Consider the following 14,110-nt stretch of genomic DNA (forward strand, 5'->3'; position numbering starts at 1 on the left):
AAACCCACACATCATACCTGCTGACATTTGACATCTAAAAGCAGACAGTTTAACCTCTAGGTGTTGAGTTCCCTATATTTCTATGCAGGATTTCCTATGCAGAAACCCATGAACATGGGTCACGCTGTGCAGAGCAGTGAGTCCTGTGCAAACTTAAAATCTCAGACCTTCTGTGTAAGCTCTGCAAAACTGGTGGGCACATGCACAGCCTGCCCAGTTTTGAGTATGTCCAAGTCCCTTTGCATGGGCAGATTAGCCCTACTTGTCATACTACAACAGTTGCTGAGCACCTAGAAATCCTTAATATTAGCCAAGCTGCTCTGGTTTTCCATAAATTCCAAGAAAAACAGAAAAAGCTACAGGATGGCAGATGACTTAGAGAAATTGTATAGTTGACAGAGACATCCAGGTCAACACACTGGGCCAGTAGCAATTCTGGGATCGGGAGTCAGAACTCCTGGTTCTCACTATCCCAGTAGCAGGTAGGTTGCCCACTGGAGTGCATCTCCACCCCAGAACTGGTTCAGGTCTGCGATCTGAGTGTGACACCTCTGGCTGGCTCAGGCAAGTCTTAGGCACTTGCACCATAAAATTCTGCCTGCATTATCTCTGGCTCTGCATGCTACTAGGACTTCTGGGGTCATTCTTCCTGGGGAAGTTGTGCTAAATTAAGTTCAAAGTCTCTCTGATTCTTTCTCAGTGAGTCATTCATCACAGGAGTGCTTGTCTTGGTCCTCTAGACGCATGGAGAAAACTGTGGGAAGACCCACAATAGACCCATTTCAGCTTAATCAACTTATGATCTCAGCTGAGTCTCTAGTCACCAATTCTAATACAAATAGTAACAGAGAGTAATGACAGCAACACAATTAACAGAAATAGGTTTTCAACTGTTTTCCTGGTTTCCCACTTGAAATAAATCATTATTCTGTCCCTAACTCTTTGGTTTTATTGTCTACCCCCTGTGGTTTAGTAACCAGCTGGCATTCCTTATAAAGAAATCAGCAGGTTGATTTAGGCTGTGGCTACCCTGAAGTCCTCTGAGGCTTTCTTATTGACTGACCATATCTTAGAAAAGGTTGCCAGTAAATTATAGCTCTGCTTAAGAGCATCTGCCTCAGGGCTGCTCTCCCCTCATTATAAAACCTGATCTAATCCTGCATGTCTCTTCAATTATTGGAGAGTACAATTCAAGAAGTGGCTTCCCCAGTGAACGTGAAATGAGATAAACTATTCCTAAGTAGGGTAAACATGAATACTCAAGAGTGAAGCTAAGCATTTCCAGGCCAGTCTCCTTCTGATTTCCATGTGGTTTCCAACAGAATAACATATCGCCACTCCTGCTTATGTTGACTGTTATTTTACCACAAAAATTGGTTAAAAATTGGATGTCCATACACCTGTCAGTAGAACTACTTGTAAGTATTTCTGTCTGCAAAAAAACACGTATGTGATAATTCAGGTGATAACCCTAGGAAATGTACTGGATAGGTCACTTGCTTTAGACTCCCCAGTCTGACACAGAAAGCCTTGGAAGATGCTTCATCTCCACACCAAGATACAGGAAAAACATTTCATTTATTAAATCAATGAATGTCAGAGAGCAAATGGAAAAGTAATAAGCTTATCTTAAAATTTTTGCGTGTTAGGGAGATAAATTATGTCCTGGATTGCAGCATGAGTTCAACACATCAGTGCTGATGGAGATGAGTTAGTCCAGCTTATAGCTCTGTGAACGAAAATATCTCACATTATGGAAGTATCCTACCAGACTGAATAAAAGGTGAATAAAGGAGCCTCTTAGTTCTCCTGTTGGGTCACTACCTGCTCCAAGTTCCAGTAACTGAGACAGCTGGCATCACTTTCTGTGGTCTTCCACACACATCCTAGCACCAATGTCCAGCTTTGCAGGTCCCGCCTGAGCTCTAGCCTTTCTTGAACCTCACCTTTTGTGAGCACCCTTTCACTGGAGAAAGGATTAAGTTTCATGTTGTGTTACTAAAATCTAAAAAGTATGTTTGAGCACTAGTAGATAGATGACTTTTATTACAGCTTTCTATTTTCTTCTGGATAAATAGGAAGAAACAGAAGGATTTATTTCATTCAGGGGCAAATGTGCATCTAGCAACTAAATTAATGGAATCCGTGAACCCACGCCAAGGTTATATGGCAGTTTGACTCAATGTAATGTTAATGACTTACTTACTCTAATTGTGCATTAAAACCCCAGATTATGTTTATTTCACAGCATTTCTTTCTGTCTAAGGGAAGTTTATTACTCACCCAGCTCCAAATACAGAGTGAATTTTGTCATCTCTGGTGGGAAATGAACAAGCTGTCTCATTGTTGCTATCATCTATGTGTGCTGATCATTAGAACATTAATTTGTGCCAAGGAGGGCAAACTAGATTGGGATGTCAGATGATAGAAGGAGGAGCACTCATCTGAGGACATGGTGGGACTACATGCAGATCGTCCTTCCTCACCCTCAACCTGTGTTGCCAGCCCAAGGAAGTGCTGTCTGTCCTGTGGACTTGCCGATCCTCTTGGAAACCTCTTTTCTTGCAGTTCCTTCTGATCATAGGATTGTAGAATGGTTTAGGTTGGAAGGGACATTAGAGACCATCTAGTCCCAACCCCCCTGCCATGGGCAGGGACACCTTCCACCAGACCAGGTTGCTCAAAGCCCCATCCGACCTGGCCTTGGTCATGGCTTGATCGCTCATAGCATAAAGGCATAAAAAGACTGTAAGAGTGGCTGCAGTGTTCAGATTACCAACGTCTAGATCCATCTCCGGCAGTGAACAAAAGTAGATGCCCAGGGAATACTACAAGAAAAGGCCAAACATACATGATACCCCAATCACAGCCTCCAGGCACCCGCAGCTTCCTGAGCTGGGTATAGATTTCTACTAATTTCTACAAATAGATGTATATTTCTATACATAACTCTCAAAAGATCTTTTTTCCCTTGAACCTGTACAGCCTCCCCTTAAATTCATGTAAGATTTTGGCAGTATCTTTTAGCAAGAAATTGCAAAGCTCAATAGTCTTCTCATAGGAGAGGATACTGGGCTACCACTGGTTAAAAGTATGTTTTGTAAATGTTAATCACTATCAGTACAATTATTTTTATAGTAAAATGATCCTACAGTCAATAGAGGTAAACTTCTACAGGCTTCTCTGGTGTTGGATCTCAATAATATGGTCTAACCCAAGCACCCACAAAATCAGCAAGAGATTCTTAATTTTAGCTAAGTCCACAACTCCTGGCTGCTAGAAAAAAATATTCCAAATTACACTTAGTCAAAGTGAGGTTTAACCTCTCCTAAGTAGCCAGTAGCCTTTAATGCAGTTCTGGCTTTGTAATCCTTCTTTGGTTTCTAGCAGGATTCATCAGAACATTGATTTCACTTTAAAAAAAAAGCTACAGAGTGTTTCTCAAGGAAAGATAAAAGGATGAATGGTGAGTGGGGCTGCCCCACTACAAACAATTACGGAAACAACTAGGTCCAATAAAAAGCTCTGCTCTCATTTACATGGGTACAGCGCTCATCTATCCAAACTGTGGCCCCTTTTATCAAAGGATTTAAATCCAGATGATCTCCTTGCAATTCCCTCAAATTTATACCATTTGTATTCTGCTTTTGAACAGCTATTTTCTACTGTGCTATTAACTAAGACAGAGGCACCCTGTTAATGCAGTATACTTCAGTGAAGAGGACCTCCTTAGTTATGTACTTACAGATAACTTCAATATTCCCCCAAACTAGACGTGCCACCATGACCCATACAGTCAATATGTATTGAATTTGCATTCTTTTATAATGCAAGTCAGTTGTAGAGTTACATACAAATAGACCTCAGGGGGGCCTGGCCTCCCAGCTGTATTAAATAAATCCCCTTAGCACAAAAGAGGAAGAAAAGGAAACAAAAAGCTTCCTGCTAGCTTTTCCTGGAAGCATAGAAGTGAAATAATTCACTTCAGTGTCCTGTGGAAATAAAAGGTAGTTAGAAATCATCAGAAATGAACCTTAACAAAAAATATAGTCCTAGAAGCGAAATAGTAAACATCTTGCCTGTAGAGAGGAATGAAGTTTTCCCAGTGCAGTCGCTCACCATCACAGCCCTGCAGAAAGCACTTCATCTTTACTCAGACTAAATGTCCTTGTACTGTGGAAATCAGAAGGGGAAAGTGCACCACTGGGATGGACATAGTTACAGGGTGAGTTTTTGGCAGTAGTTTATATAAACTCCTCTGTGCTGTTTTACTGTGTTGCAAATTTATGTCTCTATTGGTACACATACAATACTCAAGCTGACTCTGATCTGATAAAAGGAGCTGTTTAGATGTAATTTCTGGTTTTCTTGCAAAATATTTACATGAAAGCTTGAAACCAATTTTGTTTCAGTTTAAAATCAGACATTTTTTCAGGGTTTGTTCATGTATTAACCACAACCCACATGCCTTCCTAAAACTTTTGACAAATATTTCCATTTAGTCTAAAAACCTGTTTCTGGAAAAAACTTCTTTTGGACACACCAATTCTCCTAGAAAAACTGATGTTTATGGTGATCCCGGGCAGACCCTGTAATGTGGGTGATTCTCAGTTTGTTCTTCCTTGTGGGCATCTTCTGGGGTCCTCCTATGCATTAAACCCTGGACAAATGCCATATCCAACATAAATCGCCTTTAACACCAAGTCCTCCTCTGTGTGTATCTCATTGTCTGTATTCCCTGGATTTAATGGCAGTGAAGGGATATTTCATGCATCTCCTATGGCGAGAGGTGTTTTTCCATATGTCCCTTCACAGAAAGAGACAGAATGGAAAATCGGGGGGGGGGTAGGGTTGTTGATGTATGTGTTACAGGATGGATTTTGGAGAGGGAAGCTCAGTAGTGTTTAGTCATGGCCCTTTGGTTTTGTCCACTAATTTCATTGCTCTGGTCTCACAGCATCCAGAATCGAGACGCACGTTTTGTTAGCAATCAAGTGAATGGAAAAAGGCTGGCAAAAGTTTGGGCCATTTCCTCTCACAGACCATTGAGATCAGGGGATCAGAGAGAGCAAGCTGAAGCTTACCATGTGTCACCGGCTCTCCTAGGACTTGCCATGCCTTGCATACAAACATGATTTTACCAGTCCGAGCACTGAATCTGAAGCCCTGTTTGCATATGACAGCATATGCCAGATGAGTTTTGTTTTGCAAAATCCAAAGTAGGAATGACTGGGGTGTAATCAAAAGTTCCTGACTGGGAAGCGTTAGATAAATGGTTCTGGTTTCAATCCATCTCCTTTGTTAATCTTATTATTCAATGACTGCTTAGAGTCATTCCATGCTCATTTAAACTAAATACGTAACCCAATTAAAACAATCCTGAACTATTTAGATCTACAGAAGCAGACTAAATTTTAGTGCTTCTGACATTTTAGATCATTCAGACCTCCAGAGCATGGATATCTATATTACCACTTTATCATCTTTCATCTCAACCTTCATTAATAAATTGCACATATGGGTCAGGAGATTGTCAGGTTTCATATATATGATGCAATAGTTCCAGTCAATTTCCTTAATAAACCATCACCTAAAGAAATTACTGGATATTGAAATCCCCTGGTACGGCTCTGTGTCCGACTACAGGATATAGGACTTGGGTCTGCAAATCCACTTGGGTCCCTGGGATCATGGGAATGTGCTGAAGTGATGGCAAGAAAGGACAGAGGAAAAGGGTGGAGATGGAAGTATTCGGTCCATCAGCACAATGACTTTCCTAGCAGAGCTGGAGCCATACCAAAGGCCTGATGGCTCTCTTCTGCTGTAGGAAATAATCTGCTAACTAGAGAGTTCACAGTGGAAGGAAACAAGGAGAAGGGGGTATTTAGACTGAAACAATGAAATGCTTTTCTCATCAACTGTACTTAAACCCAGCTGCAAGTTGATCTGTTTGCTAGGAAGAGGCAAGCGAGGTCTTTCCAGGGGATTCTCACAAGGTTGCGAGTAAAACCAAGGAATGCTGAAGAAATTAAAGTGAGAACTTAACTAAAACAAGGGCAAGAAAATCATGGCAAACATATAGCTCAGCAAATAACTCCAAGCATATAATTTCTTCCATGGATTTTGTACCATTTAAGTTCACAAACTGTTCATGAGCAGATTGCAAAATCTTAACAAGCAAACAAACAAGAAAACATTTATTCATTATTGGAATAATTGATATACAATATGTTACGAGTTAGAGATAATTCTTGGTCTCCAAATTGTATCAGCCATGATTGTGTGACTGTTCTAATTTGTACAGCGTAACTTTGTCACATGAGTCAGATGGCTCTGCAGGACTTAAAAGGAGCACAATTCATCCAAGTGGTGAATGGGAAGCTTTGATGTGTCAAAGACAGCAGAGGACCTAGTGGAGCTGGAGGAGGTACAGAGAAAGGCAACCGAAGTCAAGGGGATGGAGCAGCTGCCTTACAAGGAGAGATGGGAAAGGCTGGGACTCTTCAGTTTGGAGAAGAGACAGCTGAGAAGGGATATGACTGAGCTCTACCAGCTCACAAAGGTGGTGGGTAAGGTCAAAGGACAAAGTTTTCCACTCATCCCTCAGTACTATAACGAGTGCAGCACCCCAAGAGCACCAACTGCTTCTTGGGGGGATCCACTGAGCTGATGCACTGCTGCCAAGGATGCTCTGCCCGGGGACATGACAGCACCAGGGGAGACAAGCAGGCCTCCCAGGTAAAACAGTGGTCATGGCCAGAAGGAGGTAGAGAAAGACTTGCAAGTGGACCACTGATCTGAGCATTCAGGCATTTTCTTATGTCCTTAATCCATTTGGCATGGCGTGCCCTTCACACAGGATAACTAACCTGTAAACAAAATGAGTCCCAGTTGTATAAATTTCCACAGGCGTGGAAGAATATGCAAGTGACACCATCCACAGATTTGTCCACCTTGATTTTGGTTTGAACAGTTCAGCTCAGGTCCCACATCCCTGCTCATGTGCTTGGAGTAGTACATGGATTCCTTGCTAGTCATGCAGGAGCTGGGTTTCCCAGCATCAGAAATGCTATGAATTAAAGGTGGTAGAATGAGTAGCATTCTACTACTTTCATTAGCAGAATGAAAGAAACTCAAAAAGAAAGTAAATCTGACTTAATTGCTGTATGCACAAAGGCTGAGCTATAGGACATTCTTGTGCCTATCTCTTTGGTCAGTAGCAGACATCAAGGGCAAGGAGTTCATTAATCAGCATGCAGCCTGCCGCACTGTGTTTTATCTTCTCAGTTTGCTTTCCTGCTGTCCTGACACAGCTTTAAATTCCTCATGGTACTGCTGAAGGTACTTCTCTTTCTCACCCACGCCTTCTCCTTTTGCTCCCCTGTGCCCTTTCACACTCTGAATATGCATTTGAACCTGGCAGACACAGATCGCTGCTCTGCGACTGGGCTTTGACTTTTTTTCTTCCTTTTTTAACGTTTTCTTCTTTTACACCTGCAAATGACTGTGGGTGTGATTTTCTGTCATCAGTTATACAGGAGTATAATTTGTGCCTCTCAGAAGGCTTAGCAAAACTGCAGTCGCTGCTTCATTTGTGCCCAGTTCTGAAAAACAAAACGCACCTGCAATTACATATCTGTGGATGCAAATTATAAGGATAATGCTTAGACAAGTTTGGGAATTTTTCAGTGAGGCAACTTTTTGCTGGGAAACAAAGAAAACAAAACTGATCTACCTGATCTGAGTGGGTTTTGTGGGAATGTTCACACTAGTTTCAACAATGATGGCATTTCTGGGCAAATCCATACAACATGATAATCAGCTTGTCCCACCTCAGAATAGCAAGAACTCAAAATTTAGAGTTCTCAAGAACTCATTTACTTAAGATGAGGGTGCCAACGCCAAATCCTGCTTTGCCTAATTCAGAACAAGTAATTGATTCTGAGGTCTCACATCTCCAGTGCATGCCCTGCCTGCGATGCTACCAATGATTCCTTCTCAGTGTCTTTGCTTGAAGTTGTCTCACCTAAAATATTACGTCAGCTCTAGGAAGTCTGCTGACCGCCTCAGCACTCACAGGACTTATTAAGACTGAAGGTCACAGCTGGGTCTTCACTTTGGCAGGATGAAGTCCCGGATGGTGCACACCCCAACCATTCTGACAAGCCATAAATGACTGAGTTGAGGTTCCAGGTGATCACCTCCCTCCAAGTGTTGGCTTAGGGCTCTGGAGGGGTTCACACTGAGCAAAGAAACCCCCTCTAGTCTCTACAGCTTGTGCAATTGCCTAAAAGCATGTTATCTTCAGGCAAAGCACAGAGACCTGGCTTTAGAACAAACACTTTAGACTGAAAATGGTATAAAACTTTTCAAACACTAAACACATTATGCATCACCCCATGCATCCCATCTTCTTGAGGCAGAGCAAAAGAAAGCTTTGCTGGTGTTGGTTTCTTAGAATGTCTGTTAGTAACTATAAATAACTTTGAAATTCAGGCAGGGTTAGTCCAGATGGGTCTAGGTACTCCATAAGTATGCTGTGGGCCATATCTACTTCCTTTTTTTCCAGTAAGAGGATACATGCATGCATTTTTCTCCACATGAGAAAACAGTGCATGTATTTTACAACCATCTCCCTCTTCTTAGAAGGCTGTAATCACATGAGAAGAAACCAGCTAGTCTAGCCTCCAACATATAGCCCCGGCCAGCTGCGGTTGAAGGAAACCTGGTAGCAAAGCCACATGAAGAGTTGTCTGTGGCTGTAAAGTGGGCTCCTGCTTCCCCTTCCATGCTGCAACATAGCTGAGGTGTGGAGCTGAGGCCAAGGCAGGGAATGAGATATGTCTCTCACAAAGTTTTGCTGATGCAGGTCCTTCATCATGGATGTCCTCTCTTAGATTCAAGAGCGCATCTCGACAGCCCTGACCAGGTACCAGAGTGCTTTCCCCCACTGAAGCTGCAGGCTAGTCCTGACATATTTGTAAATATCGTGAAAAGCTTTGGTGAAAAGAATGAGGAGTTTGGAAGGACTTTTTTTGTCTTAAGAGCCTCTTACTTCTAAAGAACTAATCCGAACAGGATGAATCTTAACTCGGCCACTGCTGAGTCTTCTGAGCTTCACTGCTCAGTGACAGATGACATTTCTCCTCCAGCCTTGTCGAAAAAGAACAGCACTAAATCAAAGCTCTGTCTCATCGTGCTTCATTAGAACATAATGAGGCAAAATTACAGGGGTTTCTGGCACCACTCAGCAATTCAACACCCTGATCCAACTCAAAGCCGGCAAAGTAAGAGAGCTACCAGCCCCTCCTGCAGCACCTGGCACCGGCTCGGGGTCAGCGCAGAAGATCCACTAAGGCTTTTCTAAGGGGTCTGCCACCATGATGGCATCTGGCGTACTAACCAAATCATCCAAAGTATCCCCAAAGGGCCCAGGGCAAACAGGGCAGATGTAGCAGCTGAAAGACGCCGGGCCGGAGCTGCTCAGGAATTGCCATTCCTAAGGGCTGCAAGGGGCGTTAATGGGCCCCATGTGCTACAGGAATGCAGAGCTCTGCGTGGGCTGGGAGATTTATGCTCTTGACATTGGGGGAACTTCCTGACTAAGAGCTAATTGCTTTGGACTGTGAGTGTCTCTGCTCTGAATTACTGTAACTTTATTGAACAGTAAACCTAAGGGAGCAGCAAAGCCAAGGACGGACGGTCGTCCTGTGTAAGATGCCACTGGTTTAACCTCCCGTTTCTGAGGATGTGGAGCATGTAGTATTTTTGTTTAATGAAGTTCATACTTAGTTGTCAGTTAAGTCCCATAAAAAGATGAGATTGGTCTCATTATGGTTGTTTCCTAGTTTATGTCTTCAACAAGGACCAAGAGTGAAGGTATGTGGAAGAATGTAGGAGCAGAGCAAAGCTATACTGGTTTCCCAGCTATGGCATGTGCCAAGCCACAGATAGTGTCTTTGTATTTTAGTAACCTTCAGCCATTCCAGTGATTTTTATGAATTTGTCCATTAATGAACTCATGTAAATGGCTGGCAGCCCAAACATCCCACAGCTCAACCAAACATTGAGTGAAGAACTATCTCCTTTCGTTTGTTTTCATGTGCTGTTTGCCAATCACTACGCTTTCTACATGGTATTTAGGTGATTGTGCAGGTTGTAGTGGAGTTTAATTGACAGAATGATATACTTGAGACAGATAGAATAATATACTTGAAACCAGACTGAGAGATCCAACTGTCCCATTTTCTGCTCAGCTGTGACTGCTGACCATCAAATGTGAAGTTGAGCTCCCCATGGGGAAAGAATCAATGTATTTGAAGGATCTGCTTGAGGTGAGATCACCTGAAGACACAGACATTCACTCATAAGCTCAATGGTCCAAGAACGTTGCTTTTATCTGTGTAACCCATTGAGGTACTCGACAAAGGTGTGGATGCTCAGTGAAAGGAAACATGAAAGCAAGTAGAGGGACATACTGCAAAAGGAGAGGAAACCAGCTCTGTGAGAGGGAAAATGAGTGGCTCTGAAAAGATCTGGAGAAGGCACATGCACAGTGGTACAGTAATAGATGGAGATGTCAATGTGGTGGAGGGAAGAAGAAGAAACATAACGTTCAGTGATTTAGGTTGGTGTGTGTTCGGTTTGTAATGGTTTGATTTGAATGTGTACACAGAATTAAGAAAATCACAGACCATAAGAATGACAAGAACTGAGGAAAACAAGGTTGCTTTTGAAGGGACCCCCCCTCTCATCACCACATGGTTAACAGAACCTTTATTCCCCAGCCCCTTATTAACGCAGAATTTTCAGGCTCCGCTGTGAATCTCGAATACTTCTAATTCATTCCTGTAGTTCCCTGAGCATTCAAACGAGACAGAAATTTAGTCAGTTAACTTATTTAGGAAGGCCTTCTCCTCTTTCCTGTGCTGCTCACATTGCAGTATATTGCTGGCATTGCTTAAAGTATTACTGGCAAATAATATTGCTTTGTGCATTATAAATAGAAATCAGGCAGCAAATGAAATTAAATGTGGACTGAAAGGCACAAATTCCTGAGCAGAACAGTCTGCATGTCTGACAGGAAATAGAAAAACTTTGTTAAGTTTGCCCATGACCAGCCTAATTTGATCTCGGATTTTTATTTTTTAAAAATGTGGTATTACATGTCTACAAAATATAACAGCTTCTTGAAACCAAAACCAAAACTACCAATATAAGATGTCTTCAGGGCATCCTAAATTATTTAAAACTGAACTCATTTGAATTCTGCTTTTCCAGTGTTCCCATGCAACAGCTAACAGTAAACATCAGGTTAAAAATATACAACATTAGGGTTATATGGGCAAAAAATAACAGCAGACATCTGTGAAGGACACGTTAGCAACAAATCCCCACTTTGGTGATAGATGACTTTCACTGGTAAGAAAGATTGTGGTGATGGGATGTGCTTTGATGACTATAGCCTGCTAGGGAGGGACAGAATCTACCTGCCTTGAAGAAGCAAGGAAATCTTTGGCAGCAGGCTGGCCAACTTGGTGAGTTTTTAAACTGAAGGACTTGGGATGCGGGGTCCAAAGTGGCAGTGCCCACACCATTGCAACCAACTGGGGAATAAGCCAGGCCAACCAGAGCAGCAACAAATGTTTCTTAGCTGCCTCCCAAGATGAGAACCAGAAGACCAACCACCTCAAGTGTATGTATACCAATGCACACAGCCTGGGGAACAAACAGGAGGAACTGGAGCTCCATGCCCAGTCAGAAAGTTATGCATCGGTCTTACTTCAGTCCCTGGGAAAGTCATGGAACAAGTCCTCCTGGGGGCTATCACAAGTCCAATGAAGCACGTGATTGGGAAAAGCCGGCACAGATTCACCAAGGGTGAATTAGAATTAGAATCATTAAGTTTGGAAAAGGCCTCTAGGATCATCAAGTCCAACTGTCAACCCAACACTATCATGCCCACTAAACCATGTCCTGAAGTGCCATGACTGCATGTTTTTTGAACACCTCCAGGGATGGTGACTCCACCACTTCCTTTGGCAGTCTGTTCCAATGCCTGACAACCCTTTCACTAAAGGAATTTTTTCTAATATCCAATCTAAACCTCCCCTAGTGCAACCTGAGGCCGTTTCCTCTCATCCTATCACTAGTTACTCGATAGAGGAGACCAGTACCCACCTTGTTTGACAAACCTGATCACCTTCTATGGCAAAGTAACCTGCTACATTGATGTGGGGTGAGCGGTGGACATTGTCTAGCTACCTGGATTTCTCCAAGGCTTTCATTACGGTTTCTCACAGCCTCCTCCTAGAGAAACTGATGTGTTATGGTCTAGACAAGTGGTCTGTGCAATGGGTGGGGAGCTGGCTGCACTGAGCATGGTGGTAAATAGCTCCTATTCAAACTGGCAGCCTGTCACAAGAGGGGTCCCCCAGGGATTGATATTGGGCCCAACGCTGTTTAATATCTTCATAAGTGATCTGGATGATGGGATCGAGTGTACCCTGATGAAGTTTGCTGATGATACCAAACTGAGTGGGGAAGTGGACACTTTGGAAGGGAGACCCACCTTGCAGGAAGACCTGGATAGGCTGGAAGAGTGGGCTAACAAGAACCTTATGAAAATCAACAAAGACAAACGTAAGGTCTTGCACCTGGGAAAACATAATCCAGGAGTGCAGCGCAGGCTGGATTATACCCAGCTGGGCAGTAGCTCTGTGGAGGGGAACCTGGGGGTCCTGGTGGACAATAAGCATAATATGAGAGAGCAGTGCGCTGCTGCGGCAAAGCAAGCCAACAGGATGCCTGGTTGCATCAACAAGGGCATCACCAGCAGAGATAAAGAAGTCATTATCCCACCCTACTCAGCACTTGTCAGGCCACTCCTGAAATACTGTGTTCAGTTTTGGTCCCTGCTACACAAAAAGATGTGGATAGGCTGGAGAGGGTCCAGAGAAGGGCCACAAAGATGATCAAAGGACTGGGAAGCCTGCCATATGAGCAAAGGCTGAGAGAACTGGGTTCAGCCTTGAGAAAAGAAGGCTTAGGGAGACCTTATCACCATGTTCTAGTACTTAAAGGGTGGCTACAAAGAAGATGGAGACTCCCTCTATACAAGGAGTCACATAGAAAAGATGAGGGGTAATGGGTACAAGTTACTCCTGGGGACATTCTGATTGGACACAAGAGGAAAAATTTTCACAACGAGAACAATCAGCCATTGGAATAATCTCCCCAGGGAAATGGTGGATTCACCAACATTGGACCCTTCTAAGATTCGGCTGGACAGGATGCTGGGCCATCTTGTCTAGATTGTGCTTTTGCTAAGAAAGGTTGGACCAGGTGATCCCTGAGGTCCCTTCCAACCTGGTATTCTATGATTCTATGACGTTCCAATTGCTTAAACTAAGTAAAACATCAACTATGCTGCAATCCAAGATGCTCTGCAGTGAGGTGCTGGGAAATTGTACCCATCTTTCAGGATTTTCACTTGCCATCAGGTTCTGTACTACTCGAGCATCTTCCACATAAAAAAAAGAAGCAGGTGTAAAAGTCCTCACTGAACTTCTCAGAGTCTTCAGCTTTTTCTTTTTTTTTATATCTTGATTAATTTTATGGATTTTTTTTAGTTTTGCTTCCAGTTGTAACTTTCACAAGAACATTGTGGATGGTTTTGGAGGCAATTAGAGTGAAGAATGTCGAGTTTCCGACAGCATCTATCATTTTCTGCTTCGGTAGCAAGGCCTTTTGGAAAATTAAGATTAATTTTCCCTGCTTCCTGGCTCCTAAATATAGCATCCAGGCTACTGCAAGTTTATTTCACAGCTAAAAGCTCTCCATTATCAATGATCTGTTCGTACCCCTCCTTTGCTTCTTCCTCGGCTTGCTTCCTCTTTGGCATTTTAGAGATTTAGCCACACTGACAGTTTCCATATCAACACTCAACATGAGTTGCAAGAATCCAGTCTGGTAATTGCTAACTGGATGTTTCCTCTACAGGCATCTTTGGGGCTTTTTGTAAACCCAAAGCATCATAAAAAGTCGGGTTAGAATCAGATAATTTTCAGTTTTGTACTGCAAACCTTGAAACATTTTCATTTTTTCCATG

General features: G+C 42.8%; 1 protein-coding gene across 1 annotated transcript in view; it reads left to right on the plus strand.

The window, feature by feature from the left end:
- ELAPOR2 (endosome-lysosome associated apoptosis and autophagy regulator family member 2) overlaps nt 1-14,110 on the plus strand; it is a 355,914-nt gene that overhangs the window by 5,710 nt on the left and 336,094 nt on the right. The gene's annotated exons all lie outside the window — the stretch shown is intronic.

Source organism: Accipiter gentilis, chromosome 11 (genome assembly GCF_929443795.1).
Source record: "Accipiter gentilis chromosome 11, bAccGen1.1, whole genome shotgun sequence".
NCBI lineage: Eukaryota > Metazoa > Chordata > Aves > Accipitriformes > Accipitridae > Astur > Astur gentilis.